The 26,636-nt window shown below is 42.8% G+C and overlaps 1 pseudogene; it reads right to left on the reverse strand.

The window, feature by feature from the left end:
- Positions 1-1,963: 1,963 nt before the first annotated feature.
- LOC132835300 (cytoplasmic 60S subunit biogenesis factor ZNF622-like) lies at positions 1,964-4,782 on the reverse strand (annotated as a pseudogene).
- Between the last annotated feature and the right edge of the window lie 21,854 nt (positions 4,783-26,636).

The raw sequence follows: 26,636 nt of genomic DNA on the forward strand, positions 1-26,636 counted from the left end.
GCAGTTTGTGCTTTATATAAGTGACTTTGATGAAAACATAGATTTGTTAGTTTGCAGATAAAAGAAAAATTGGGGGAGTTGTCAAAAGATATAGTGGGATATAGATTAGTTCCAGACATGGTCGGAGAAATGGTAGATGGACTTTAATCCAGGCAAACACAAGGTGTTACACTGAGTGATCAAATGTTAAGGGAACGTATAAGGGCAGGACCCTTAACAGCAATGATGTACAGAAGGATCGTGGGGTCCTAGTCTATAGCTCCCTGAAAATAGTCACATTAGTAGATAGGATGATAGAGAAGGCATATACATGCTTCATTTTATTGGTTGTGGCATCAAATACAAGAGTAAGGAAATGAAATTGTAGCTCTATCAATTTTGGTTTAGCCAAACTTTGAGTATTGTGTTCAGTTCTGGTCACCACACTACAGGAATGATGTGGAGGCTTTTGAGAGGGTGCAGATAGGTTTTGCCAGGCTGCTGCCTGGATTAGAGAGTATGAGCTATAAAGAGAGGCTAGACAAACTCAGGTTGCTTTCTCTGGAGCAATGGAGGCAGAGAGGAGACCTGATAGAAGTTTATAAAATTATGAGGGGCATAGAATGTGTTGACAGTCAATCTTTTCCTAGCGATGAAACATCTAAGACTAGAGAGCATGTAAGGGGGAAAATTTCAAGGAAGCTATGAGGGGCAAGACGTTTCTTTAAAACAGAGTGGTAGATGCCTGGAACACACTGTCAGGGATAGTAGTGGAGGCAGATTGAAAAAGGGTGTTTAAGGTGCCTTTAGAAAAACACATGATTAAGTGAGAAATGGAAGGATATTGACTATGGACAGGTAGAAGGGATTAATTTAACTGGTTAAGTTAAATATTCCCTTCTACATGTCCATAGTCATGATCTGCACTATATCATGGGCCGAATGGCCTGTTCCAGTACTATACTGTTGTGCGTTCTATATACAGAGACATCTTGGGGTGCAAGTCCATAGCTTCCTAAAAGTGGCAGCACAAGCAGAAGTGATGGTAAAGGCGGCGTAATGCATCGCTTGTCTTCATCAGTCATGGAATCGATTACAAAATTTTGGCAAGTCATGTGGCAGCTGCATAAGACTTTAGTTCGGGCACATAAAGAGCATTGTGTGCAGAGATGGAGAAACCAATGACAAGAAGCAACAAGCAGCGAGGAATCTGCCAAAGCAGCTGAACAAATGGCCCCAAAGAAGAAATTCTCAAGAGCCCGATACTTTGTTTGGCAAAACGCAATCAGAGGTTTCAAAGGAGTACTTGAAACTAGAGTTATGACTGCCCTACAGATGGTTGCTGAATAGTCAAGGGAGCCTTTTACAGAGTTAAGTGATCAAAGTAATTATAGCTATCCTCCAAGTTTGTTCCCCTTTTCAGAAGTGCATGGATGGGGCAATCATGGTGAGGAAACAATGGATGATAGTCAAGGATTGGTTGGGGATGAGATCATCAAATCAGATGAGAAAGCATGCCTATCCTAAGGTCAGCCCAGAGCTTCCCAAAATGGGGGCCATGATCCTAAATGCTAAAAACTGAAATTCGGATGTCCCAAGTTTTGAGTAGCAGTGGCCATCATGAAGATCCACTTAAGTTGTAACAGCTGTGCTCTCACTAACAGGCCCAAGCTTCCCAGCACCTCCTGAAATGCCTAGAAGTCACAACAATTTTCATGTCTTGATATGTTGTCAAAATGGTAAAAGTTTGGAAAGCACTGGGCTAGATAGTTTGTGTTTGAGTTTTAATCCATAAACAAATGCTGAAGTAAGTGGCGTTGAGGGAAGCATTGAAAAATGTGAATGATGAGAGGCCAAAGGCAATTTGACCAACATTAGGTTAAAGTGTCAAATGCTAAACACTTTCAAAATAGTGCCCAAATTTCAAACAAATGTCGGATCATTTCCCTTCAAAAGACATGCAAATTATGATAAACACAATTTGTTACCTAAAGTCATAGAAGTCTGCAAATTCAAGAGCAGCATCTCCATCTGTGAAGAGCTTACAATGGCTGCTGTCAACCATATGAGCTTGGACAGCTTCAGTCGACTAAAAGGACCGCCCTTTCTCATTGCACCACAGGCAAACATTTCCCAGACCAATCTTTTCTCCTGCAAAAATAAAATTGCAAACATCACAAGCAGCTATTTATATAATGCTAAATAAACATCATCCATAACCTTTTAGCATCTCAAACAGAAGTTTTGAAACCAAACAATTAAAAATACATTCTCTACAATTGAGCATTTCTGAGTTGAAAATTCATTTAAGCATTGTCTTTTGACAAGAGTCGAGTAGTGCTGGAAAAGCACAGCAGATCAGGCGGCATCTGAGGAGCAGGAAAATCAACGTTTCGGGCAGGAACCCTTCATCAGGAAAGGGCTCCTACCCGAAACGTCAACTTGCCTGCTCCTCAAAACTGCCTGACCTGCTGTGTTTTTGCAGCACCACTCTAACCTTGACTCTAATCTCCAGCATCAGCAGTACTCACTTTCACCTATTGTCTTTTGACAGTCAGTTTGCTCTCATCTCAGTGACATGAAAGTGAAACCATCAGATTGAGGAAAGTCCCATTGTTCACTCAAGTTCCATTGTCATCAGATTCAGCCAGATTAATTTTCACCAAATTCTCAGTTTATATGTCAAATATTAATCCTGCACTTGTAGAAAATGCCAACGCTTAGTCCATGAGTTTGTTGAGTGTTCTCTTATGTTCGCTCTGCCTGGCAGTTCTCCATAGCAACACAGATGGGAAAGGAATGTTAGTTACACTGTTAGAGGTTAAAAGAAGATCAAAAGATCCCTGTTCCACTAGGTCTGGATCACTGTATATGAAGATTCAATGCAGCATGACAACCACCCTTTCAGTTGACATGACCAGTTTTAATTGTCACACTTAGATCAGACAATTGTTCGAAGAGACCCGATTTAAATCTTACTCTTTAAGTCTTATCAAAAATTAGGTCGATTAATTTACCATTAAGAGATTGTTAAAATGTACATTTCATTCTTACTTACCCAGGTACTTCATCAAACCCTTCAGCTCCACTAAATATTCAATGTCAGGAATAAAAAGAACTTGTGTGTCTTTGTCATATGATCAATATTTTTAAATAGAGATCGAGAATGATGTGAACAAAATAAGCAGTCTGTTATTTGAATACTGCCAGGTGGAGAGTCTTCAGTCAGCTTATCAGCTCGGCTGTCGTTTTTAAAATGTTCCTCCTCATCACAGATAGAATCCACATCTTCCCATTCACCTAGCAGAAAAAGTGCAAAGCAGAAACCAAAGGCATATTGAAACCAAAAACACTTTTAAAATTTATAATACATATACCAGTGTTCTATTTGATATAAATCTCAGTACAAATGTGTAAATGTGAATATATTCAGAGTTGGCAACATTTTCTCGGTCAAACAAATCAGATCAATTTAACAAAGTCCTTGATATGACCAGGAGTACAGTGCAAACCTCCTACAACCTCTTCTGTCAGTCAGAAGCCTGAACACACGCACCAGCAGGTTCAGGAACGGCTTCTTCCTGGACGTCATTAGACTGATGAATGGAGTTCCTAACTTGAAATAATGCTAGCCTTGCTAACGTCGCTCTTACCTAGTGCTCACCCTGTGCAATGCAACCGGCAAGCCTCTGTCTTAACCTTTCTGATCTGTACATCCTTGCTTACTATGATCTGCCTGCACTGCTCATAAACAAAGCTTTTCACTGTACTTCAGCACACATGACAATAAATCAATGAAATTAAAATTAACATACCCAGAAGTGAATTGATTTATTACTGAGAACACCTTTGTTAGAGGAAATACAAGTTGCAACTCTTATAAAAGAAATTTTAAATAATTGAGGCTGCAGAAGTATCAGATGTTCACAAATATTACCTTTTGTCAGTAAGGCATTACTACAACTTTACCAAAATGCACAAACTAATTAGGGCCTGAAGTAGAATGAGCGTACAGACATCACATGCTGCTTGTTAGGGTGCACTCTCCACTCTGTTGAAATAAGCACTCGCGATTTGCCCAAATGAGTTACCTTGTGCTTTGGAGTTAGAATCTGTCTTAAAAAGTGAAAGGAGGAAACGTTAGTGCAGTGGACATATTCTCTAGACGCTTGTTAAAACTGAACCAGAAACAAGATGTTGATTTGCCATTATTTACCATCATCTTCATCCTCCATCGTCACTTCCTCCTCACATGACTCGAGTTGGTCCAATTTTGCAGCTTGCTGTTCGAACCAGAGTAACCGAGGTGGTTTGTCAGGCTTCTTGTTTTGTTGGCTGCTAACTGTGACTTGTGACTCAGTGTCTTCAGTTCCTTTTCCTCGTGGAGGGAGCCAGCTGAGCTTTTACCGCCTGCTGAATGGCTATATTCACGGTATTTTTGTCCATTCCATCCTCACTTACCCCCATCTCCAAATTTTTCACATTCAGCCTTTCCAGCTGTTTACTTGCAATGCTCGTGAACTTCTTTTCTGCATCCTGGTGTTTCTTGGATTTTAAATGATTTTCATAGGCATTGAATGTGGCGAATCTTTTACCACAAGATGTGCAGTCTGTAGCAGTCCCCTTTTTCTTCTCTTCTACAGCTGATCTCAGGGCCAATACACGTTCTTGGAAGTTTTCAGCTGTCACCGGAGGCATTTCTGCGACTTTACGCTTCAGGTTATATCTGTGCCAATCGTGTGACCTCTGAATCTCAGCATCACCAAAAGCCACATGACACGTGATGCAGGTGTAGGAAGACATTGCTTAAACAAAAATAACATGTAGAACACAGAAAAAAAGAAATCAGGTCTATAAAGAACGAACATTGATATCATTGTTCATTAAAAATCAAATCCAGAGTCCAAGCGCAATATCTTTGCTGTGAGCAAGATCTGTTTCACTTCGACAATTAAGGAGAGTCAAGGGGCAGAGTTGAGTATGGTGGTCATTACAAAGGAGAAAGTACTTGAAAAGCTAAAAGGGCCAAAAATTAATACATTTTCTGGCCCGGGTGTGCTACATTCTAGAGTTCTGATGGATGTAGCTGAGGAAATAGTGGAGGTGTTGGTTGTGATCTTTCAAACATCACTGGAGTCAGTGAAAGTCCCAGATGATTGGAAAATTGCTGTTGTAACCCCTTTGTTCAAGAAAGGATCAAGACAAAAGATGGAAAATTATAGGCCAATTAACCTAATCTCTGTTGCAGGTAAAATTCTAGAATCCATCATTAAGGACGAGATTTCTAAACTCTTGGAAGTGCAGGGTCGGATTAAAACAAGTGAGCATGGATTTAGTAAGGGGAGGTCATGCCTGACAAACCTGTTAGAATTCTTTGAAGAGGTAACAAGTAGGTTAGACCAGGGAAAGCGAGTGGATGTTATCTATCTAGACTTCCAAACAGCCTTTGATAAGGTGCCTCACGGAGGCTGCTGAGGAAGATGAGGGCCCATGGTGTTCGAGGTGAGCTATGTGAATGGATTGGGGATTTGCTGTCTGACAGAAGGCAGAGAGTTCGGATAAAAGGTTCTTTTTCAGAATGGCAACTGGTGACAGGTGGTGTTCCGCAGGGTTCAGTGTTGGGGCCGCAGCCGTTCACTTTATATATTAATGATCTGGATGAAGGGACTGGGGGCATTCTGGCGAAGTTTGCCGATGATAAGAAGTTAGGTGGATAGGCAGGTAGTACTGAGGAGGTGGGGAGGCTGCAGAAAGATTTAGACAGTTTAGTAGAGTGGTCCAGAAAATGGCTGATGAAATTCAATGTGAGCAAGTGCGAGGTCTTGCACTTTGGAAAAAATGAATACAGGCATGGACTATTTTATGAACAAATTATGAGAAAATTCATAAAGCCAAAGTACAAATGGATCTGGGAGTGCGAGTATAGGATTCCCTAAAGGTTAACTTGCAGGTTGAGTCATGGTCATTTATCTCAAGAGGGTTGGAATGTAAAAGCAGTGATGTGCTACTGAGACTTTGTAAAGCTCTGGTTAGGCCCATTTGGAATACTGTGTCCAGTTTGAGCCCCACACCTCAGGAAGGACATACTGGCAATGGAGCGTGTCCAGCAGAGATTCACACGGATGATCCCTGGAATGGTAGGCCGAACATATGATGAACAGCTGAGGATCCTGGATTGTATTCGTTAGAGTTTAGAAGTTTGAGGGAAGATTTAATAGAAACTGACAAGATATTGCATGGCTTAGAAAGGGTGGATGTTGGGAACTTGTTTCTGTCAGACTGCGGCACTGGTACTCATGGGCACAGGATTAGACTTAAAGGGGGTCAATTTAGAATGGAAATGAGGAGACATTCCTACAGCCAGAGAGTGGTGGGCCTGTGCAATTCATTGTCACAGAGTGCAGTGGAGCCAGGACGTTAAATGGCTTCAAGGCAGGGATTGATAAATTCTTAATCTCACAAGGAATTAAGGGATATGGGGACAGTGAGGGTAAGTGGCGTTGAAATGCTCATCAGCCATGATTGAATGGTGGAGTGGACTCGATGGGCCGAATGGCCTGACTTCCACTCCTATTTCTTATGGTCTTATGGTGTTAACATTGCTGGCTATATTTATAGCTGGCTAGGTCCCACACACTTGAATTCCCTCCTGAATCTTGGTGAAAGTGAAGACTGCAGATGCTGGAGATCAGAGTCAAGATTAGAGTGGTGCTGGAAAAGCACAGCAGGTCAGGCAGCATCTGAGGCACAGGAAAATTGATGTTTCGGGCAAAAGCCCTTCATCAGGAATGAGGCTGGGAGCCTCCGGGGTGGAGAGATAATTGGTGGGGGGAGAGGGTTGGGGCTGGGGAGAAGGTTGCTAAGAGTGCAATAGGTGGGTAGAGGTGGGGTTGAAGGTGATAGGTCGGAGAGGGGAGTGGACTGGATAGGTGGAAGGGAAGATTATCAGGTAGGACAGGTCATGAGGCTGATGCTGAGCTGGCAGGTTGGAACTGGGGGCAAGGTGTGGGCAGGGGAAATGAGGAAACTGGTGATGTCCACATTGATGCCCTAGGATTGAAGTGTTCCAAGGCGGAATATGAGGCATTCTTCCTCCAAGCGTCGGGTGGTGAGGGAATGGCGGTGGAGGAGGCACAGGACCAGCATGTCCTTGGAAAAATGGGAGGGAGAGTTGAAATTTTCGTCCACGGGTCAGTGGGGTTGATTGGTGAGGGTATCCTGGAGATGTTCTATAAAGCGCTCTGTGAGAAGGTGCCCAGTCTCCCCAATGTAAAGGAGACCGCATCGGGAGTAATGGATACAATAAATGACATTTGTGGATGTGCAGGTCAAACTTTGATGGATGTGGAAGGCTCCTTTGGGGCCTTGGATGGAGATCATTGGGGTGGGGGGGGAGTTGTGGGCACAGGTTTTACAATTCCTGTGGTGGCAAGGGAAGGTGCCAAAGGGGAGGGTGGGTTGTTGCGGGGCTTGGACCTGACCAGGTAGTCACGGAGGGAATGGTCTTTGCGGAAAGTGGATAGAGATGAGGAGGGAAATATATCCCCGGTGCTGGAGTCCATTTGTAGGTGGTGGAAATATCAGCTGATGATATGGTTTATGTGGAGATTGGTGGAGTGGAAGGTGAGGACATTGGGCGGATTCTGTCGTTGTTGCAATTGGAGGGGTGGGGTTTGAGGGCAGAGGTGCGGGACATGGAAGAGATGCACTGGTGAGCATCTTCAACCACGTGGGAGGGGAAATTATGGTCTTTAAAGAAGGAGGCCATCTGGTGTGTTCTGTGGTTCTCCTCGGAGTAGATACAGTGGAAGTGGAGGAACTGGAAATATGGGACAGCATTTTTGCAGGAGGTAGAGTGGGAAGAGGTGTAATCCAGGTAGTTGTGGGAGTCAGTAGGTTTGTAAAAAATGTCAGTGTTGAGTTGGTCATCATTGATGGAGATGGAGATGGAGTGGTCCAGGAAGGGGAGGGAGGTGTCAGAGATGGTCCAGATGAATTTAAGGTCAGGGTAGAATGTGTTCCTGAGGTTGATGGACTGCTCAAACTCCTTGTGGGAGCAAGAGGTGGCACCAACGCAGTTATCAATGTAGTGGAGGAAGACGTGGGGAGTGATGCCGGTGTAACTATGGAAGATGGACTGTTCTACTTAGCCAAAAAAGAGACAGGCATAGCTGGGCCTCATGCGGGTGCCCATGGCTACCCCTTTCATCTTGAGGAAATAGGAGGATTCGAAGGAGAAATTGTTAAGGGTGAGAATCAGTTCAACCAAACGAATGAGAGTGTCAGTGGAAGGGGACATCAGGAGAGGAAGAAACAGTGGGCTTGGAAACCCTAGTCATGGCAGGTGGAGGTGTAGAGGGATTGAATGTCCACTGGATCTGTCTCCACTTTTAAGATGCTCCTGAAACTAAATCTCTTCAGCCAAACCTTTGGAAACTTATTCTAGTATAGGGTGTCAAACATGTCTGGTGACATCTTTGGAAATTTCAACAGCTTTGACTTTTCCATACCCTAAATTTTTTTTAAAAAATGTGATATTTCTTAACTCAAATATTTTTGGCTCAAGTGAGTCTCCTGGCAAGTTGCTTAAAGAAGCACTTTTCAAGAGTCCCTTGTTTGGTTTCTTTTTTTTTGTGTTAACTATTTGCAAAAGCATTGACATTTTTGGATTAATTTTTCAAATTATCAGTTGAAAAGAAATGTCTGCGGGGGAGACAAGGAAAACAATTAAGGTTTTTATATTGCCAATATAAAAATGATTATAAAGATCTTTAAAAATAATAAATGGTTTTGAATCCAACATGAGAAGATACAGCCTTGGCACACCAACAGCTATGTGTGGAACTTCTAACAGCTTCACAGCCATGCAATTTAAAGAAAATATTGGTTATTGGGACAAGGCAGGAAAGTAGAGTTGAGCATTATCAAATCAGCAATAATTTCATTGAATAGGAGACTGACTTGATGGGCTAAATAGCCTTTGTGTTAGCATCTGTACAGACATTCATTTTCAAAAAAACAATTACTAGATTTGACACTGTGATTTGAATTTTCGGGTTGGATATTAAAAAGCAGCTTGCTTTGATAGCAGAGAACTAAAGCAGGTGTTTGCTGCTGAGAATAGACCTGAACAATAATGCAACTTAAATAATGTTCTAAAGATAGTGTAGATTAGATTTTTTTTAGATTAGATTACTTACAGTGTGGAAACAGGCCCTTCGGCCCAACAAGTCCACACCGACCCGCCGAAGCGCAACCCACCCATACCCCTACATTTACCCCTTACCTAACACTACGGGCAATTTAGCATGGCCAATTCACCTGACCCGCACATCTTTGGACTGTGGGAGGAAACCGGAGCACCCGGAGGAAACCCACGCAGACACGGGGAGAACGTGCAAACTCCACACAGTCAGTCGCCTGAGTTAGGAACTGAACCCGGGTCTCAGTCGCTGTGAGACAGCAGTGCTAACCACTGTGTAGATGAACTGGCACCAAGCTGCTGTTTATACTCAGGGCTGGCAGATGGATTTGCTCGGAAGAATAGAGGCATGGACTATTTTCTCATTGGGGAGAAAATTCAGAAGTCTAAGTGCAAAGAGACTTGGGAGTTCTAAACCAGGATTCCTTCAAGGCAACCTTGCAGGTTAAGTCAGGAGTTAGGAAAGCAAATGCAATTATGGCATTCATATTGAGAGGAGGGATGTTCTTCTGAGGCTTTATGAGGCTCTGGTCTGGCCACATTTGGAGTATTGTGTGCAGTTTTGTGCCCCACACCTCAGGAAGGATGTATTGGCCCTGGAGCGTGTTCAGGGGGGATTCATGAGAATGGTTCCAGGAATGAAAAGCTTAACATGTGAGGAACTTTTGAGGTCTCTGGTTCTATATTCAATGGAGTTTAGAACCATGCCGGGAAATCTAACTGACACTTCCAGAATACTGAATGGTTTGGACAGACTGGATGTTGGGAAGATGTAGGAGAGACAGGACAGTAGGGCATAGCTTTAGAGTAGTGGGAAGAGCTTTTAGAATGGAGGTAAGGAGAAACTTCTTCAGCCAGAGAGTGGGGAATCTATGGAATTCACTGCTACACAAGGCTGTGGAGACAACGTCATTGAGTATATTTAATGCTGACATAGATAAGTTTTTGAGTATAAAGGGGATCAAGGGTTCCAGGGAGAAATAGGAGAATGGGGTTGAGAAATGTATTTAACATGATTGAGTGGCAGAGTAGAGCTAATGGGCTGAATGGTCTAATTTCTGCTCCTATGTCTCATGGTCTTATGGATTCATGAATCAAGGGAGGATTGGTGTTAGCCAGCTAATCTGACAGAACAGTAACTACAAAAAGAAAAGAATAGTTCCAGATTGGATTTTAGCTGGAAGCAGAGGATTTTGGGAAACTTTCAGTGGCTTTTACTTTCTCTAGTTTTCTATCAAGTCATCAAATTGTTGAATATTCTGATAAAAGAACAGCAAGAAATAAGTTATTTCCACACATCTGCTGAAACTGCATTAATTGATGACTTCAAATTTCAAGCAAGATAAACAGGTCTAAAAGGAAGTGAACAATCCATTGCCCAAGGATTTCATGAAAGTCAGGCACTTATCAGCAGAATCATAATTTTCCAGTTCAATAAATAGTTGCTTTATTTTCTTTTTATTTTATCCCTCAACTGTGTCTGTCTGCCTGGGCGCATGAATGTGAGTCATTTCTCATTTTTGTTTTGTTAAAGTTACTTTATTCAACAAAAATTAACAATGAGTGAAACTTGGCAAAGGTCTGTTAATCTTAATGTCTGGTTAGGGCAATATTTCAGTTTATTGCAATTTCAGTGATAGTGAGGCTGATTTGGTTTGGCTAGGAGAAAGTGGGGACTGCAGATGCTGGAGATCAGATTCAAGAGTGTGGTGCTGGAAAAGCACAGTGGGCCAGGCAGTATCCGAGGAGCAGGACAGTCAAGGTTTCAGGCAAAAGCCCTTCAGCTGCTTATCCGTATATCCACCCCAGCACAACACCGGCCATTCCACATCATATCCCTATGTCATAACAGGTCCTAATAACAACCAAACGGGATCTATGGTAAGAGAGTTCCCTGACATCACAATCACGTTAATGGCGTTAATGTAAATATTGTTTCACCAACCAGATGAAGGATGGATGGAGATAACAAAAATATCTCTGCTAGGTTGGGGGAACAGCAGGCTACAACAATACAAAGAACTGGACTACATTTTTAATGTTCAATGAGAAACAAACACCATAAACCCTTGGGATGACTGGGGTAAATGAGTCCGTATCTGTGACAAATCATATTGGCTAGGACCTTCCAAAAGGAAGACTGCTGTTGCATTTGTTCATTTGGACCTTGTCGATGTCCTTTTGCAGTAGACTGTGATAGAACTGCCAAATAAATTGAAGCTTCCACGACAACCCAAAACTCTCTGAAACTTTCCCCAGTTTGGAGTTAGAAATGGAGAATTCTGACTCACCCATCTGAACAACTTGCTCCGGTTAGAGACACAGCTTCTGCCGACACCACCCAAAAGGTCTCTTCTGTCCCCGTGTTTGCCACCGAATGTGCCACTCTGCCCCCTATGACATCACTCACCCCCAGCCTCGCCGACCACTCTCCCCCCATGGCACCTGCTGCCGAAAGCATTGTGGGCCGAAGGGCCTGCTCCCATCCTGTTCTATGTCGGATGATCTAACCCATCAGGTCTGCTCCACCATTCAATAAGAACATGGCTCAGTGATGAAAGAAAGCTGCCAACAAGGTGGGGATAAGCACATGCCAAATAATGGGACATTGCAATGCAATGGGAATTTTCCTTTTGTTTCTTTTATTCTTTTTTCTTTCCTCCTACGCTACCACCAAACAACCGCTGTGCTTATTTTTCCCAGCACCCATGCAGTGTGTGTGTGTGTGTGTGTGTGTGTGTGTGTGTATGTGTGAGTGTGTGTGTGTGAGTATGTGTGTATGTGTGTGTGTGTGAGTGTGTGCAGGACACAGTGGAGAGCAACGAGTGCAGAAATCTTTATTCATTTTCCATCAGCAAGAAGAAAAGAAAAACCCGAATGGCCAGTGACAAGCAGTGCCTTTCTCAACAAAGGGCAATGCTATGTGACCAAAACAAAAGTGAGAGGGAGGACAGGGATTAAATCAAATTAGAATTGGCAGGGGAAATAAAGCACTCTATACCATACAGTGCCCACCTCTCCCTGAAAACCCAGAGGATATTCATAGACATTGAGTGCTCCCTCTCCAGGGACACCAGGACCCAAATGTAACCGTGGAAGTGGGGCAGACAATTGACCATAATGACCCCTCTATGGCCCCCAGTTTATGGCCTACCTGACCAGGTCAGAAACATCAGCAGTGGCTCTTTATTGAGCAAGGATCTCAACAAGGGCTCATTCCCCCATGAAGAGGTCGTTTGAATCTTATGCCGTGAAGTGGGCTGTTTAGAAGGGTTGGTGTTGCTGAGGCCAAACCCAGAGCTATGGAGAGCTAATACCTGTCCCTGGCAATAATAATGAACATAAACAGTGACTACCCAGCCCAGAGATGTAACATCAATTAGTATTTCAGATAGGATCAGATTGTGAACTATTTCCAAAATATAAATAATAAGCAGAGCATGACACAAAGCACAAGATATTGTTATGAAACGTGAATTCTCATCACCGACATAGCTTGACCATCCATGAAAGGGAATAATTCACTCCAGTTCTCAACTCCTCTCTAAACCTCCTCTGGGTTACAGTGTAAATAAAAGTATTTGTGCAGCAGCTCAAAAGCTGGAGCATGATGCCAATTTCTCGAACGAACGCCGGTACAGAAACAGAATATTCCAAGTAATCTAGTCGTCTCAATATAGAACAAACCATGAACACCACCCACAGCAGAACAAAGTTCCCCGATATCACAAACAGCAGAACCATGGATTTCCTTCGACTGCCCATCTCTGGGTCACTTTGATTCTCACTGTTACTCCGATACTGAAGTCTCTTGCGTGCTCTGCTGGCCATTAATATGTGCCTGACCGTCAACGCATTGAGGAGAAGAATCAGAATAAATGGAACGAATGGTGTTAGTATGTAATGGATTAATTCAACGATAGCCCAGGCCAGTGAATGGGATACTCTGAGAGCCACACGGCAGAACCAAGAACTGTTTGAAAGCCAATATTCACTTGTGTACAGAAAATACCAGAAAATGTTTTTCACAAAGCACAAGCCTGTCACTGTTCCTATGACTACAGTTGCCGTCCTTTCAGTGCAATACTTAGATTTCAGTTTCTGGCAAGAAATGGCCACAAATCGATCAAAGGTGAAAGTTACAGTGAACCAGACAGAACTGTCTGTGGCTGCATAAAGCAGGACGGCGTGGATATTGCACAAGGGGATTATTCGGAAAATGCTGAATCCTTCCCAATAAACAATAGGTATCTGACGCAATATCAGATCAATGATAATGACCAATAGATCTGCAGTTGCCATGGCCACCAGGTAATGGGTTACACATTTAGACAGACCACAATTTCCCCGAGTAAGGATCAAGATGGTTACCACATTCACTGCAAAGAAGAGAGAAGTGCAGAAATTATTCAGCAGGCATAGACAAATGGCAGATGTTTAAAAGTTTCCAGTTTAATACCAGTGTAAGCTACATAATAGGGACATTTTTATTCTATCATAGAATATAACACTCCCAGGGCAGCATGGTGGCTCAGTGGTCAGCACTGCTGCCTCACAGCGCCAGGGACCCGGCTTTGATTCCAGCCTTGGGCAACTGTCTGTGTGGAGTTGCACATTCTCCCCGTGTCTGCATGGGTTTGCTTTGGGTGGTGTGGTTTCCTCCCACAGTGCTAGGGTGTGCACGTTAGGATGGATTGACCATGGGAAATGCTGGGTAAAAGCGATATGGTAGGGGGTGTCTGGGTGGCATGCTCTTGAGAGGGTTGGCATGTACTCAATGGGCCGAATTACCTGCTTTCACACTGTTGGGGTTTCATTCTATTCTATGCAGTGGTAAGGGCAGTATTTTGTACAACATCCTGAACTGTACTGAGGGATGTGGTGGTGAGAAACCTACTGTGAACTGCAGCAGTCATTCTTCATTAAGAGTTCTGATTCCAGACAGTGAAGGTCCAATTATACAGCTCCAAGTAAGGATATGGCGAGCAACTTGAAAATGGCAGTGCTTTCCATGTGTTGACTGCCCTTTACTCATCTGTTCCTGAAAGACACAGGTCTAGAAGGCACAGTTGAAGGAGTGTTGATGAGTTTCCACACTGCAGGTTCCACACTGGTACTTTCTATTGCCCCTGTGCCTCAGTGGTGAAAGATATGTGTATTTAAGTTGATAGATGGGGACCAATCACCATTCACTTTCTACTGAATTGATTTAAACCACTTTCTTGTTGGTGGAGGCATACTCATCTTGCCAGGTACTGATTTGTGCCTTGTAGATGGTGGGCAGGCTTCAGGAGGTCAGGAGGTAAGCTATTCACCACAGAATTCCCACTCCATAATCTGGTCCTGAACTAGTTTATATCATTAACATCAACTTTTTTTTTCACGTATAACTCCCATGATATTGACCGCAGAGGATTGGGTGAAGATAATGTTGTTAAATGTCAAAGGGAGATGTTCATATCCCTTCCTGTTGGAGACAGGCACTGCATGTAGCATGAATGTTACTCCTGCTTGAACATGGAAAACTATGGGTCCACTGGCTAATTGCTCCTCTCAAGTTTGACATTGCTAATTTTACCCATGAATGGCACCATATTACTTCGGAAAGAAATTTATAGAAACATGAGTATAGCTGTGTGTCCTTCAGCCCTCTGAGCCTGCTCTGCCTTCAATATGATCCTGAATGTTCATTTACCTCAGTCCCCTATTCTCGCTTTTGACTTAATTCAACGTGTTTCCATCAGAACTAAACAATCTTAGCTCCTTCTAAGGGTACTTCTGTGCCAGTCTGACTCCTGAAATATTGGCTGGATATTAATCAGCACTGCCTTGTGTGGTACTGGTGTGGGGATGTGTTTGGGATGAGGGTGGACATCATATAATTTGAGGGGTGAGGTCACCATCTTCACCTGCGTTTCCTCCCCCAACCCCAAACCCCCAAGTTCAAACCTGACACTGTGTAACTCCGCAGGTAAGTGTCACTAAGGTTGTTCAAAGCTCAACCAACCCCAATATTAACCTATTCAGCTCCTCTTTGTATTGATGAGGGTGAGAGAATGGGAGTGGGCAATTGTCTATTTATAACATTGACAATGGAATGACTATTTTCTCCCTTTTCCCATTGGGGAGCATCCCCATGTAGACAGTAACTACCTTCCTTCTGACCCACACAGCCCTTGAGCCTTAGCACTTCTCCACCCTTACATCCCTCCCCAAGGCAGGAAGTCCTCCCTGTCCAAATCATTGGACTTTCCTTTGTCTGTTCCCCATTGAAAGGGTGGGGGAAGTGGGGAGTGAAGTCCCACTGAGCTCAGTTCCATCTCTTTCTGACTACAAAGGCGATATGCCCTACATCTGTCTGCTTATGTTTGACTTTTCTTGTGAGAAAGAGTAAGTGGGGTCACAGTTAGGCGTGTAGAGCAAGCTTTTCACCCCTTCTCACTCCCCCACCGATACTTAGATCGATAGATGGATGGATAGATAGATAGATAGATAGATAGATAGATAGATAGATAGATAGATAGATAGAAAGAAAGTGCTATAGTAAGGGAGATAGATTGAAATGTTTTCCTAGTGTGATCACTGGTGTGTTATAGGAGCAGAATGATCGAAATACTTGCACACACAACTGAAACTGTCACATCTGTCAATCCCAAATGAAGCCCCAGCACTGGGTAAAAAACATACCTGGCACACCGACTGCAGCCAAGATGGGAAAGTAAATCTTTTGTATCTCATAAAGCGCCCACAGAATCCGGAGCTTGATCAGAAAACTAAGCGACATTGCTTTGGAGAAAAGGAAATGATGTAATGTTTAATCCTGGTGAACAGAGACGTTCTCTTTGAGACATTGAGAAGATTTGCTGTTGTTATAGGAGTCATAACTCAACCGGTCAGAAAATCGGGTCCCTCGGTGCTTGTGTTTATCTGCAGTCAGTGAACAAACAAATGAAGTCAACAGCTTTCGATCCAAGGGTGCAAGCTAGAACAGTGGAATTACTGAGAAGTCAAAAAGAAATCTGGAATTATGAGTCTAATAATCACAAAATCATTGCCAATTGTCAGAAAATCTCACCAGGTTCACTAATGACCAAAAGAGAAAGAACTCTACCATCCTTACCTGCATCCTTAACTGGTCCTGTATCACACTCCACATTGGAATCAGAGTTTAGCAACATGACATGGCACATGGGATTAGGATGACTGTCTATGTTCAGAGCCAGCAATCTAACAGGGAATGAGAACAGAACAGAGAGAATCAGATAAAGTGCTTGGTGTTGAATTTATGCAGTTCTTCCAAATTTGTTGTGTGTTTGTTTCTGTGTGTGTGCGTATGTCTGTGCGTGTGCCAGTGACTGCATGTGTCTGAGTGCGTCTGTCTGTGTCTGTGTGCATTTGTAAGATGGGGAGAATAAGGAATGAGTTTAAATCAGTATCTCTCATCAGATTGTAACTCCCGTTAAAGTTTTTGATTGTAATAGCATTGAGGGAGCTTTATTCTGTATCAAACTCAATGCTTTATGTGACCAGGGAGGGAATGATGGGGAGAGTGTGGAGGAAGCTATATTCTATGCCTAACCCTATGCTGTCTCTTCCCTTGAAGTGTTTGATGGGAATACAGTGTTGACTGTCTGACAATGATGCACTCTTCTCAGTACTGACCTTCTAATCGTGTGACATTCTCTCAGTTTTGATCCTATTACAATGTAACATTGCCTCAGTGTTGACCGTCTGACAATGATAACTCTTCTCAGTACTGACCCCAGTACAGAGGTGATAAAGTTGATTGATGAGGGAACAGATTTAGATGTCATACACATGGACTTTAGTAAGGCGTTTGATAAGGTTCCCCATGGAAGGCTGATGAAGAAGGTGAATTTGCATGGGGTCCAGGGTGTTCTAGCTCGATGGACAAAGAACTGGTTGGGCAACAGGAGACAGAGAGTAGTAGTGAAGGGGAGCTTCTCAAAATGGAGGCCTGTGACCAGTGGTGTCCCACAGAGATCCATGCTGGGACCACTGTTGTTTGTGATATACATAAATGGTTTGGAGAACGGTGTAGGTTGCCTCATTAACAAGTTTGCAGATGACACTAAGATTGGTGGGGTAGCAGACAGTGAAGGGGACTGTCAGAGAATACAGCAGAATATCAATAGATTGGAGAGTTGGGCAGAGAAATGGCAGATGGGGTTCAATTTGGACAAATCAGAGCTGATGCATTTTGGAAGATACAGTTCCAGAGTGAATAGAAAATTCCTGGGGAAAATAGATGTACTGAGAGATCTAGGTGTTCAGATCCATTGTCCCCTGAAGGTGGGAATGCAGGTCAGTAGAGTGGTCAAGAAGGCAAACAGCATGATTTCCTTCATTGGACAGGGTATAGAGTACAAGAGTTGGCAGGTCATGTTACAGTCATATAAGACTTTGGTTTGGGCCACATTTGGAATGCTGTGTACAGTTCTGGTCACCACATCACCAAAAGGATGTGGGTGCTTTGGAGAGGGTGCAGAGGAGGTTCACCCTGACGTTGCCTGACATGGAAAGTGCTAGCTATGAGGAGAGGTTGAGTAGATTAGGATTATTTTCATTGGAAAGAAGGATTTTGAGGGGAACCTGATTGAGGCCTACAAAATCATGAGAGTTGTAGACAGGGTGGATATCAAGAAGCTTTTTCCCAGAGTGGGGGACTTAATTACTAGGGGTCACGTGTTCAAATTGAAAGGGGAAAGGTTTAGGTGAGATATAAGTGGAAAGTTCTTCATGCAGAGCGTGGTAGGTGCCTGGAATGCATTGCCAGCAGAGGTGGTCGGGGAAGGAATTATAGCATCATTTAAGATGTTTCTAGACAGATACATGAATGAGCAGGGAGCAAAGGGATATAGGCCCTTAGAAAATAGATGACAGGTTCAGATAGAGGACCTGGATTGGCCCAGGCTTGAAAGGCCAAAGGGCCTGTTCCTGTCCTGTAAGGTTCTTCGTTCTTTGTTCTCTCTGAGGTATGCCTCAAAATTAGGTGGTCAGTACTAGTGTATTGTAGCTCTATCAGAGAGTCGGTACTGAGGGACTACATCATTGTCAGAAGGTCAGTTCTGATGGAGGGCCTCATTATCAGAGGGTCAAGATTTGGGGAGTGCCTCATTGTCAGAGATTCATTCCGAAGTGCGTGTTACTTTGTCAGAGAATTCATTCTGAGGTTGTACCTCAATGTTATGCCATCAGGATTGAAGGAGAGCTGCATGATTAGAAGGTGAGGACGGAGGTATTATAGCTCTATCAGAGGGCCAGACATTTGGAAATGCGTTATTGTTGGAGGGTCAAGTTTGATACAATGCCTTACAATGAGGGCATCAGAATTGAGGGAGTGCCAACCATTCAATAGGTCAGTCCTAAAGTAGTGCTGCACCGTCAGAGGGTCAGTTCTGTGGGAGGGCCTTGTATCAGATGGTCAGTACTGAGGGAGTGCCTCATTGTCAGAGGGTCCATTCTAAGGCAGTGCCTAATTGTAAGGGATCAGAGTGCCTCATCGTAAGGGTCCTTTTCCACAGTAAAAATACGTGTTTAGTATCTCCTTCATCTCCCACAGGTCCACACCTAGGCTGCTTTGCTGATCTTTGAGTGGTTCTATTCTCTCCTTAGCAACCTCTTTGAACTTAATGCATTTATGGAATCTCTTTGGATTCTCTTTGACCCTATTTGCCAAAGCTATCTCATGTTCCCTTTTTGCCCTCCTGATTTTCCTCTTAAGTATACTCCTGCTGCCTTTATACTCCTCTAAGTATTCACTTGATCTCCACTGTCCATACTTGACATGTGCTTCCTTCGTTTTCTTACTGAAAACGTCAAATTCGTTAGTCATCTAATATTTCCGACACTCACCAGTCTTGCCTTTCACCCGAGGAAGAATATACTGTCTTTGGACTCTCCTTATTTCATTTTTAAAGGCTTCCCATTTTTCAGCCGTCCCTTTATCTGCGAACATCTGCCCTCACAATCAACTTTTGAAAGTTCTTGCCTCATACTGTCAACATTGGCCTTCCTCCAATTTAGATCCAGTCTGTCCTTCTCCACCACTATGTGAGATCGAATAGAATTATGGTCGCTGGTGCCAAAGTACTCCCCACTGACACGTCAGTCACCTGCCTTGCATTATTTCCTAAGAGTAGATCAAGTTTTGCACCTTTTCTAGTTGGTACATTCAGACACTGAATCAGAAAACATTCTTGCAATCACTGAACAAATTCCTCTCCATCCAAACCCTTAAAATTACAGCAGCCCTAGTCTATGTCAGGAAAATTAAAATCCCCTACCATAACCACCCTATTATTCTTACACATAACTGAGATCTCCTTACAATTCGTTTCTCAATTTCCCACTAACTATTGAGGTCGAGAGTATAATCCCAATAAGGTGATCATCCCTTTCGTACTTCTCAGTCCCACCCAAAAAACTTCCCTTGATGTATTCCCAGGGACATTTTCTGTAATTACAGTTGAAATGCTATCCTTTATCAAAAATGCCACTCCTCCTCCTCTCTTGTCCCCCTTTCCATCCTTCCTAAAGCATTCATACCCTGGACTATTAAGCTGGCTGTCCTGTCCATCGTTGAGCCATATTTCTGTAATCGTTATGATATCCCAGTCCCATGCTCCTAACCATGCCCTGAGTTCAACTGCCTTCCCTATTAGGGCTTATTTCAATGCAAAAGGATGTTGCTTAATTTGAACAGCATTTCCTATACCTACATCATGTGCAATCAGAATCAATAAGTGTGGTGCTGGAAAAGCACAGCAGGTCAGGCAGCATTCGAAGAGCAGGAGAATCATTGTTTCAGCTTTATGCTGACTCTGCTGCTCTTCGGATGCTGACTGGCCTCCTGTGCTTTTCCCTGCACCATACTTTTTGACGTGTCTTCACCATCCAATTTACCCATGCTGACACCTCATGGACCTTGGAACGTGTACACCAAGCTCCTTTTGTTCCTCAGTACTCCCCTCGGAACTACCATTCATTTGGCCCCTCCAGCCTGTTTGGCCATTCAAGAAGAACATGGCTATCTGAAATTCCTCATGTCCGCGTTCCTGCCATTTCCCTGTAACTCTTAGTTCCCTGACAGATCAAGCATCTACCTCTGATGAAGATAAACTCAAAATGTTAGCTTGCCCTCTCTCCATGGATTCTGCCTGACCCGCTGTGATTTCCAGCATTTTTGTTTTCAGTCCAGCATCTGCAGTAATTAGCTCCAATAAGGATCTATCTCTCTCAGTCTTAAATACAGACTCTACTCCTCACTATGGCTTTGCCATCCTATTCATTCTGCGTAAAACTAACTTTATTTCTCATTTGTTTACCTCAGATTGGCATGTACTACCGACATTTGCAATTTGAGACCACAATCAGCACTTGTCTTATTACTATTCTTCAATTTGTATAACGAACAACATTATATGTCAGCAGCCAATCTGTTATTGTTATATTTTCTTTGACACTGTTACTTAAGTCATTAACTGTTAACTTAACTGTTCAATTTTAGTTTGAATTGTTTTATAATATTCCTTATTTTAAGTTCAATTGTCAAATTTATTTTGTACATGGAATGCAGGGATCTCTGCCCTCACATCCCCAGTGAAGATGGTGGTGTGCTGATCAGATTCACTGCTGTTTCTGCATTTACGTGCATGCACTTTGTCTTATTCACTCGGGCGACGTGGGCATCACTGGCCTGGTATTTATTGCCTGTTCCCAGTTGCTCATCATAAAGCCTGGTGAAGAGGTGCTTTCTTGAAGCATTGTAGCCCGTGTGGAATAGGTAGCCCCACAATATTGAGATGGAAGGAGATTCAGGATCTTGGCTGAACCATGTGTTGCTGGAAAAACGCAGTAGGTCAGGCAGAATCCAAGGAGCAGGAGAATCGGCGTTTCGGGCAAAAGCCCTTCTTTAGGATCTTAACCCACTAGCACTGAAGGAACAGCAGGATGGTGAGTGACTTTGAGGTGAACATGCAGGGGTTGGTGTTCTCATGGATGGTTGAGGTTGTGGCTTTGGAAACTGCTGACCAAGGACATTTGGTGACTTTGTACAGTGCATTTTGTAGATGGTCCACACTGCCGGAACTGAGCAACACTGGTGGAGACAGTGGACAGATGTGAATTTGGTGCCAATGAAACGGGCTGATTTGTCCTGGATGGAATGGAACGTCTTGAGTGTTGTTACAACTGCATGCATTCAGGAAATGAGAAGCATTCTATCACTGTCTTGACTTGTGCTTTGTAGATGGTGGACAGGCTTTAGGGAGTCAGGAGGTGAGTTAGTTGTAGCAGCATTCTCAGCTTCTAAGATGTTTTTGTAGCCATAGTATTTTTTTTTGTGGGGATCTTTGCGAAGTTCTGTATCTCAGTGTGATGTATATGGTTAGCTGCCCGAGCTACTGGGTTACCGAGCAGCCATTTCATTACCATTCTGGGTGACATCATCAATGCGACTTCTGTGAAGTGCTGTTGTTCTGTCCCCGTTGGTTTTAACATGTGTCCGTTCTGTTAGGATGAGTGTCACTTCAGGGTCTTCTTTGTAGCTGCTTGTAAACTGGGTCTATCTCTATGTGCTTGTTAATGGCCTTTTTGGTTGAAACATCAGGCTAATTACACCAATCCATTCAAGGTGGCTAAAGATATAAGTGATGTAAATGTCAAGTGCTGGGCGCTACAAGAAGGTGATGAGAAGATAAAACCTATTGGATTTTTTTTCCAGACAATTGAATGATCCCCAGCAGAAGTACTCCACAATGACCTGGAGCTTGGTTTTGGCATTACAGCTTTCAACATTTATATTCTCATCAATATTTCTGAGATAATTGTATACACTAATTATAACCTATTAAAGTTTTTGGAAATATTTAAGGACAAAACTTCCAGACTATTTAGATTGAGCTTATTACTGTAACCATTCAATTGAAACTTAGGAATTGGAAGGGCGAGAGTTGCTGATGCATTACTGTTAATTCGATGAAGAAAGATAGAGGAGTTCAGTGTAAGGAAAGAATTGACTGTTTTGCTGTGTATTAGTGATTATTTGCATGCTTAGATTCAATATAATGTATATTTGTTGTAGTGGTCTAATAGAGTAAGACTAATAGGCTTTTGAAAATAATGCTTTTTTTGTATATTGATGGCTTATTTCTTTTATGAGGCGGGACTAATAATGCGATGGCTTTCAGGGGTATATTTTGCCCTTTTTTAATGAACAAAGTTTGAGACAGAGCTGAAAAATGGGCTGCTCAAAATAAACAGCTTGTGAGGCCTTGAGGATTGGGTGGGCTCAAGCTCCCACAGAACCAGGGTTTTTAGTTTTAGCTTTCTGCATATTGCTGAGGAAGCTCTGATTTGTCTCTCAGTTACAGCTAAGAGCTGGGGTTTCCTGCTGCTGCAAGACTTGTGTGTCTGACAACCTATTTTATTGAAGTTGCCTTTACTGAGGGTGTGTTTATGGAATGTTAATATAGTGAAACAGTTAATTAGTATTTAATACATATATTTGTTTGTTAAGCATTTTCATGGAGTTACTACTGAGCTAATTCTTTTCTTTTTTTGTCTGTATTTTAACTGTTTTGTGAAAATAAACAATGTTTTCCTGAAAAGTGATTAGTTTGACCAATTGAATGGTATCTGGAATGCAACCCCTTACACTTATCTCTAAATAAAAAGAAGTTAGCGTCCAGACTATCCTCTTCATATATTTTGGGGGGTTTTTGGTTTGGTCTGGAATACAGGATCTGCCCATAGTAGACTGGGAAGAGCTGCTTATAGGTAAGTCTACAGTGGAGCGATGGGTTATCATTCACAAAGGAGATGGGGAGTATACAGATCCAACATTTACCATTTAGTCATCTAGGCTTTGTCAGAGGGAAGTGCAGCATAAGAAATCTGTCAAAATGTTTTGGAAATGTGATCAAGTGTTTGGATGAAGGAAGTTCAGTTGAAGTAGCTTATATCGACTGTAGCAAAGCTTTTGTCAAGGTACCGCATGGGAGACAGATTGAGAAGGTTCAAGCACATGGACTCGAGAGAAAAGTGGTGATATGGCTTAGTAATGGGACACAAAGGTAGTGGTAGAAAGCTGGTTGAGTGACTGGAGGCCAGTGTCCAGTGGTGTTCCACCAGTATCAGTAGTGAGACCCTGACTGTTTGTTATGAACAGAAATGGAATAGAGGGATCGTTGAGCAAATTTTCAGACGACACCAAGACTGGTAGTATGGTTAATAGTGAAGAAGATGGTTGTAGATTACAGGAAGATATTGTTTATGGGTAAGTCTACAGTGGAGCGATGGGTTATCATTCACAAAGGATGTTATTAAAGTGCAAAGAATGCAGAGGAAATATAGAAGAATGTTGCTGGACTCAATGGTCTGATGTATAGGGAGAGGTTGAACAAGCTATGACCATTTTTCTGTGCAAAGTAGTAGACAAAGGGGGAACTTATTAGAGGTGTAAAAGATGATGAGAGGCATGGATAAGGTGAACGCACTCCAACTTTCTCACAGCGCTGTGAAATCGAGGACTAGAGGGCGTCAATTTAATGTTATAGAGGAAAGGTTAAAAGGGAACCTGAAGGGCAACTTTTTTTACTCAGAGAGTGATTTGCATGTGCAATGAGCTGCCAGTGGCAATGGTTGACACGTGTACATTGATAAATACATGGCTAGGAAAGGATTAGAAGCATATGGGCCGAATGCAGGGAAATGGGGTTAGCGTGTATGTACATTTTGTTTGGCATGGACCAGTTTGGGCCGATGGGCCTGTCTCCGTGCTGTAGGACTCTGTGACGCTGTGACTCTACCAAAGAACAAAGAACAATACAGCACAGGGACAGACCTTTCAGCCCGTCAAGCCTGCACTGATACATTTTGCCCTTCAAAACTAAAACTGTGTTCACTTCCAGAATCCGTAGCCCTCTACTCCCTTCCTATTCATATGAAAGTGTTTCTTGAATGGTGCTATTGTGTCTGCTTCCACCACCATCTCTGGCAGCACGTTGTAGGCACTTAACACCCTTTGTGAGACAAACTTGCTTTGCACATTTTCTGCAAACATTCTTCCTTGCTCCTTGAACCTGTGACCCCGAGTAATTGTCCCCTCCTTTTTGTGCAAATGCCTCATACTTTCTCCTGTAGCCATTCAGAATCTTAGAAGCTTCTATCAAGTCGCCCCTCAATCTCCTACATTCCATTAAAAATAAACCCAGTCTGACCAATCTTTCTTCAAAGCTAAAACTTCCAGAGCAGGCAACATCCTGGTAAACCTTTCCTCTACCCTCTCCAAAGCATCCATATCCTTCCCATAATGTGGTGACCAGAACAGTATGCAATATTCCAAGTGTGACATAACACAAGTTCTACGAAGTGCAGCAAAACTTGTCGATCCTTCTACTCAATACATCTTTCAATGAAGGCAAGCATCCCATAGGCGAGTTTTACTATCTTATCTAACTGCACTGCCACCTTCAGTGATTTATGGGTCTGTACACTCAGATCCCTCTGTGTATCATTGCACACCCAGATCCCTCTGCATATCATTGCACACCCAGAACCCTCTGCATATCAAATTAAAATCCAGATAAGTTAGGGTGATGCACTTGGAAGAAGAAATACGGTGAGGGAGTATTTAATGAATGGTAGGTACTGGATAGCTGAGACGAACAGAGGCATCTAAGGGCAATTATTCACAGATCCCTGCTTCCAGTAGAACACATGAATAGGGTAGTTAAGAAGGAATGTGGGATACTTGTTTTCATCAGTAATGGCACAGAGTATAAGAGCAAGGAAGTAATGTTGGAGCTGTACAGAACTTTGGTTACACCACAGCTGGAGTACTGTGTGCAATTCTGGTCACCTCACTTCAGGAAGGATGTGACAGCACTTGAGAGGTCACAGAGGAGCTTCACCAGGATGTTGTTTGGTATAGAGATATTACACTATAAGGAGAGGCTGGATAGGCTTGGATTGTTTTCTTCAAAACTGAGAAGACTGGGGGTGTGTGGGAGTATGATTGAGGTGTATAAGATTATGAGGGGGATAGACATAGGGAGTGACCATTTAGGTGTAATTGATTGAAACAAAGTTAAAAGGTAACGCTGGTGAGGTATTTGCATCACTATCAGAGGAGTTATCTGGGGAGAACCACAAGGTGAAACATGCCATTTAAGTGTTTATGGACTGGTACCAGAAGCCTACAGGCAATGTTTCAGGAATCTATGGTGGGAACCAGGTTAAATGTACACGGATTTGAAAGCATCAAAGAAATTTGTTACTGTAGGGTGGATAAGGGCATTGAAAACCAATCCAAAATATGACCTTCTTAGAGAAACAACTATTTTAGAGGAGTTCACAAATTCATTTCCTGAAGTAGTGGGAACTCATGTGGAAGAGCAGAAAGTGAAGACAGCGGGATTAACAACAGAAACGGTTAGTGATTATGAGTTAGTTCAGAAATCAAAGTTTGGCTTTTAATATCAATTCCAATTTATGTGGGATATAAACTGGAGAAAAGAGAAATCCTCAAATGGTAAGGGAAAAGGTGAGCTCATTAATGATCTTCAAGACAGTTTACCACAGGGTAAGATAGAAACTTATGAGATGGAAAGAGAAATAAAAAAATCTTAAGTGTTCTCACTGTAATGAAGTTTACCACATATGTCACAGTGCTGGTGTTTGAGAATAAGCACTGGGAAGACAGTTCTGGGCAAGCAGGGTAAGTGAGTGAGGCTTGTTGAAGTGGTAAAGAAAGCACAGTGGACAGTGGAAAGCTGCAAAAGGATATACAGTCAGAGGCTGGTTGAGAAGAAAGAGCCAAATCTCCTTAAATAAGTTACTTGCTTGAGCAAGGTTTACTCATGTATGCCAGGAGGAGTTCTTATAGAAATCTCTATTTTAAGAAATATCAGGAGTAAATCAATTGACCAAGAGAAATATAGTTCATGAGGAGTACCCCCAAAATATGATGGCAATGTGTGCATTGTTCCATTCTTTCAACTGAGATTGGAGAGTCTGGTGAAAATTTGTTAAGTGGCGGTAGGAGTGATAGAAACATTCCCCGTTTCAGGAATGCAGCTTATCCTTGGGAATGAGATAGTTGGATCACAGGTGGGAATGGTGCTGACTGTGGTTGAAAGGCCAGTGGAACATCCAGCAACCGAAGTGTTTCAAGAAGTATATCCTGGGATTTTTCCTGACTGTGTGGAACGAGGTCAGGTGTTACAGGAAGTATATCCTGGGATTTTTCCTGACTGTGTGGTAACAAGGTCACAAAGGCCCAGGTGGAAACATGATGATTGTCATTGCACCCAGCTGAGGGACGGGAAAGTGTGATTGTATCCCTGTGATTGAGGTTACATTGTCACCCAGCTGAGGGAGGGGAAAGTGAGATTGCATCCCTGTGATTGAGGTTACATTGTCACCCAGCTGA

The sequence above is a fragment of the Hemiscyllium ocellatum genome, chromosome 44, assembly GCF_020745735.1.
Source record: "Hemiscyllium ocellatum isolate sHemOce1 chromosome 44, sHemOce1.pat.X.cur, whole genome shotgun sequence".
In the NCBI taxonomy this organism is placed as follows: Eukaryota; Metazoa; Chordata; class Chondrichthyes; order Orectolobiformes; family Hemiscylliidae; genus Hemiscyllium; species Hemiscyllium ocellatum.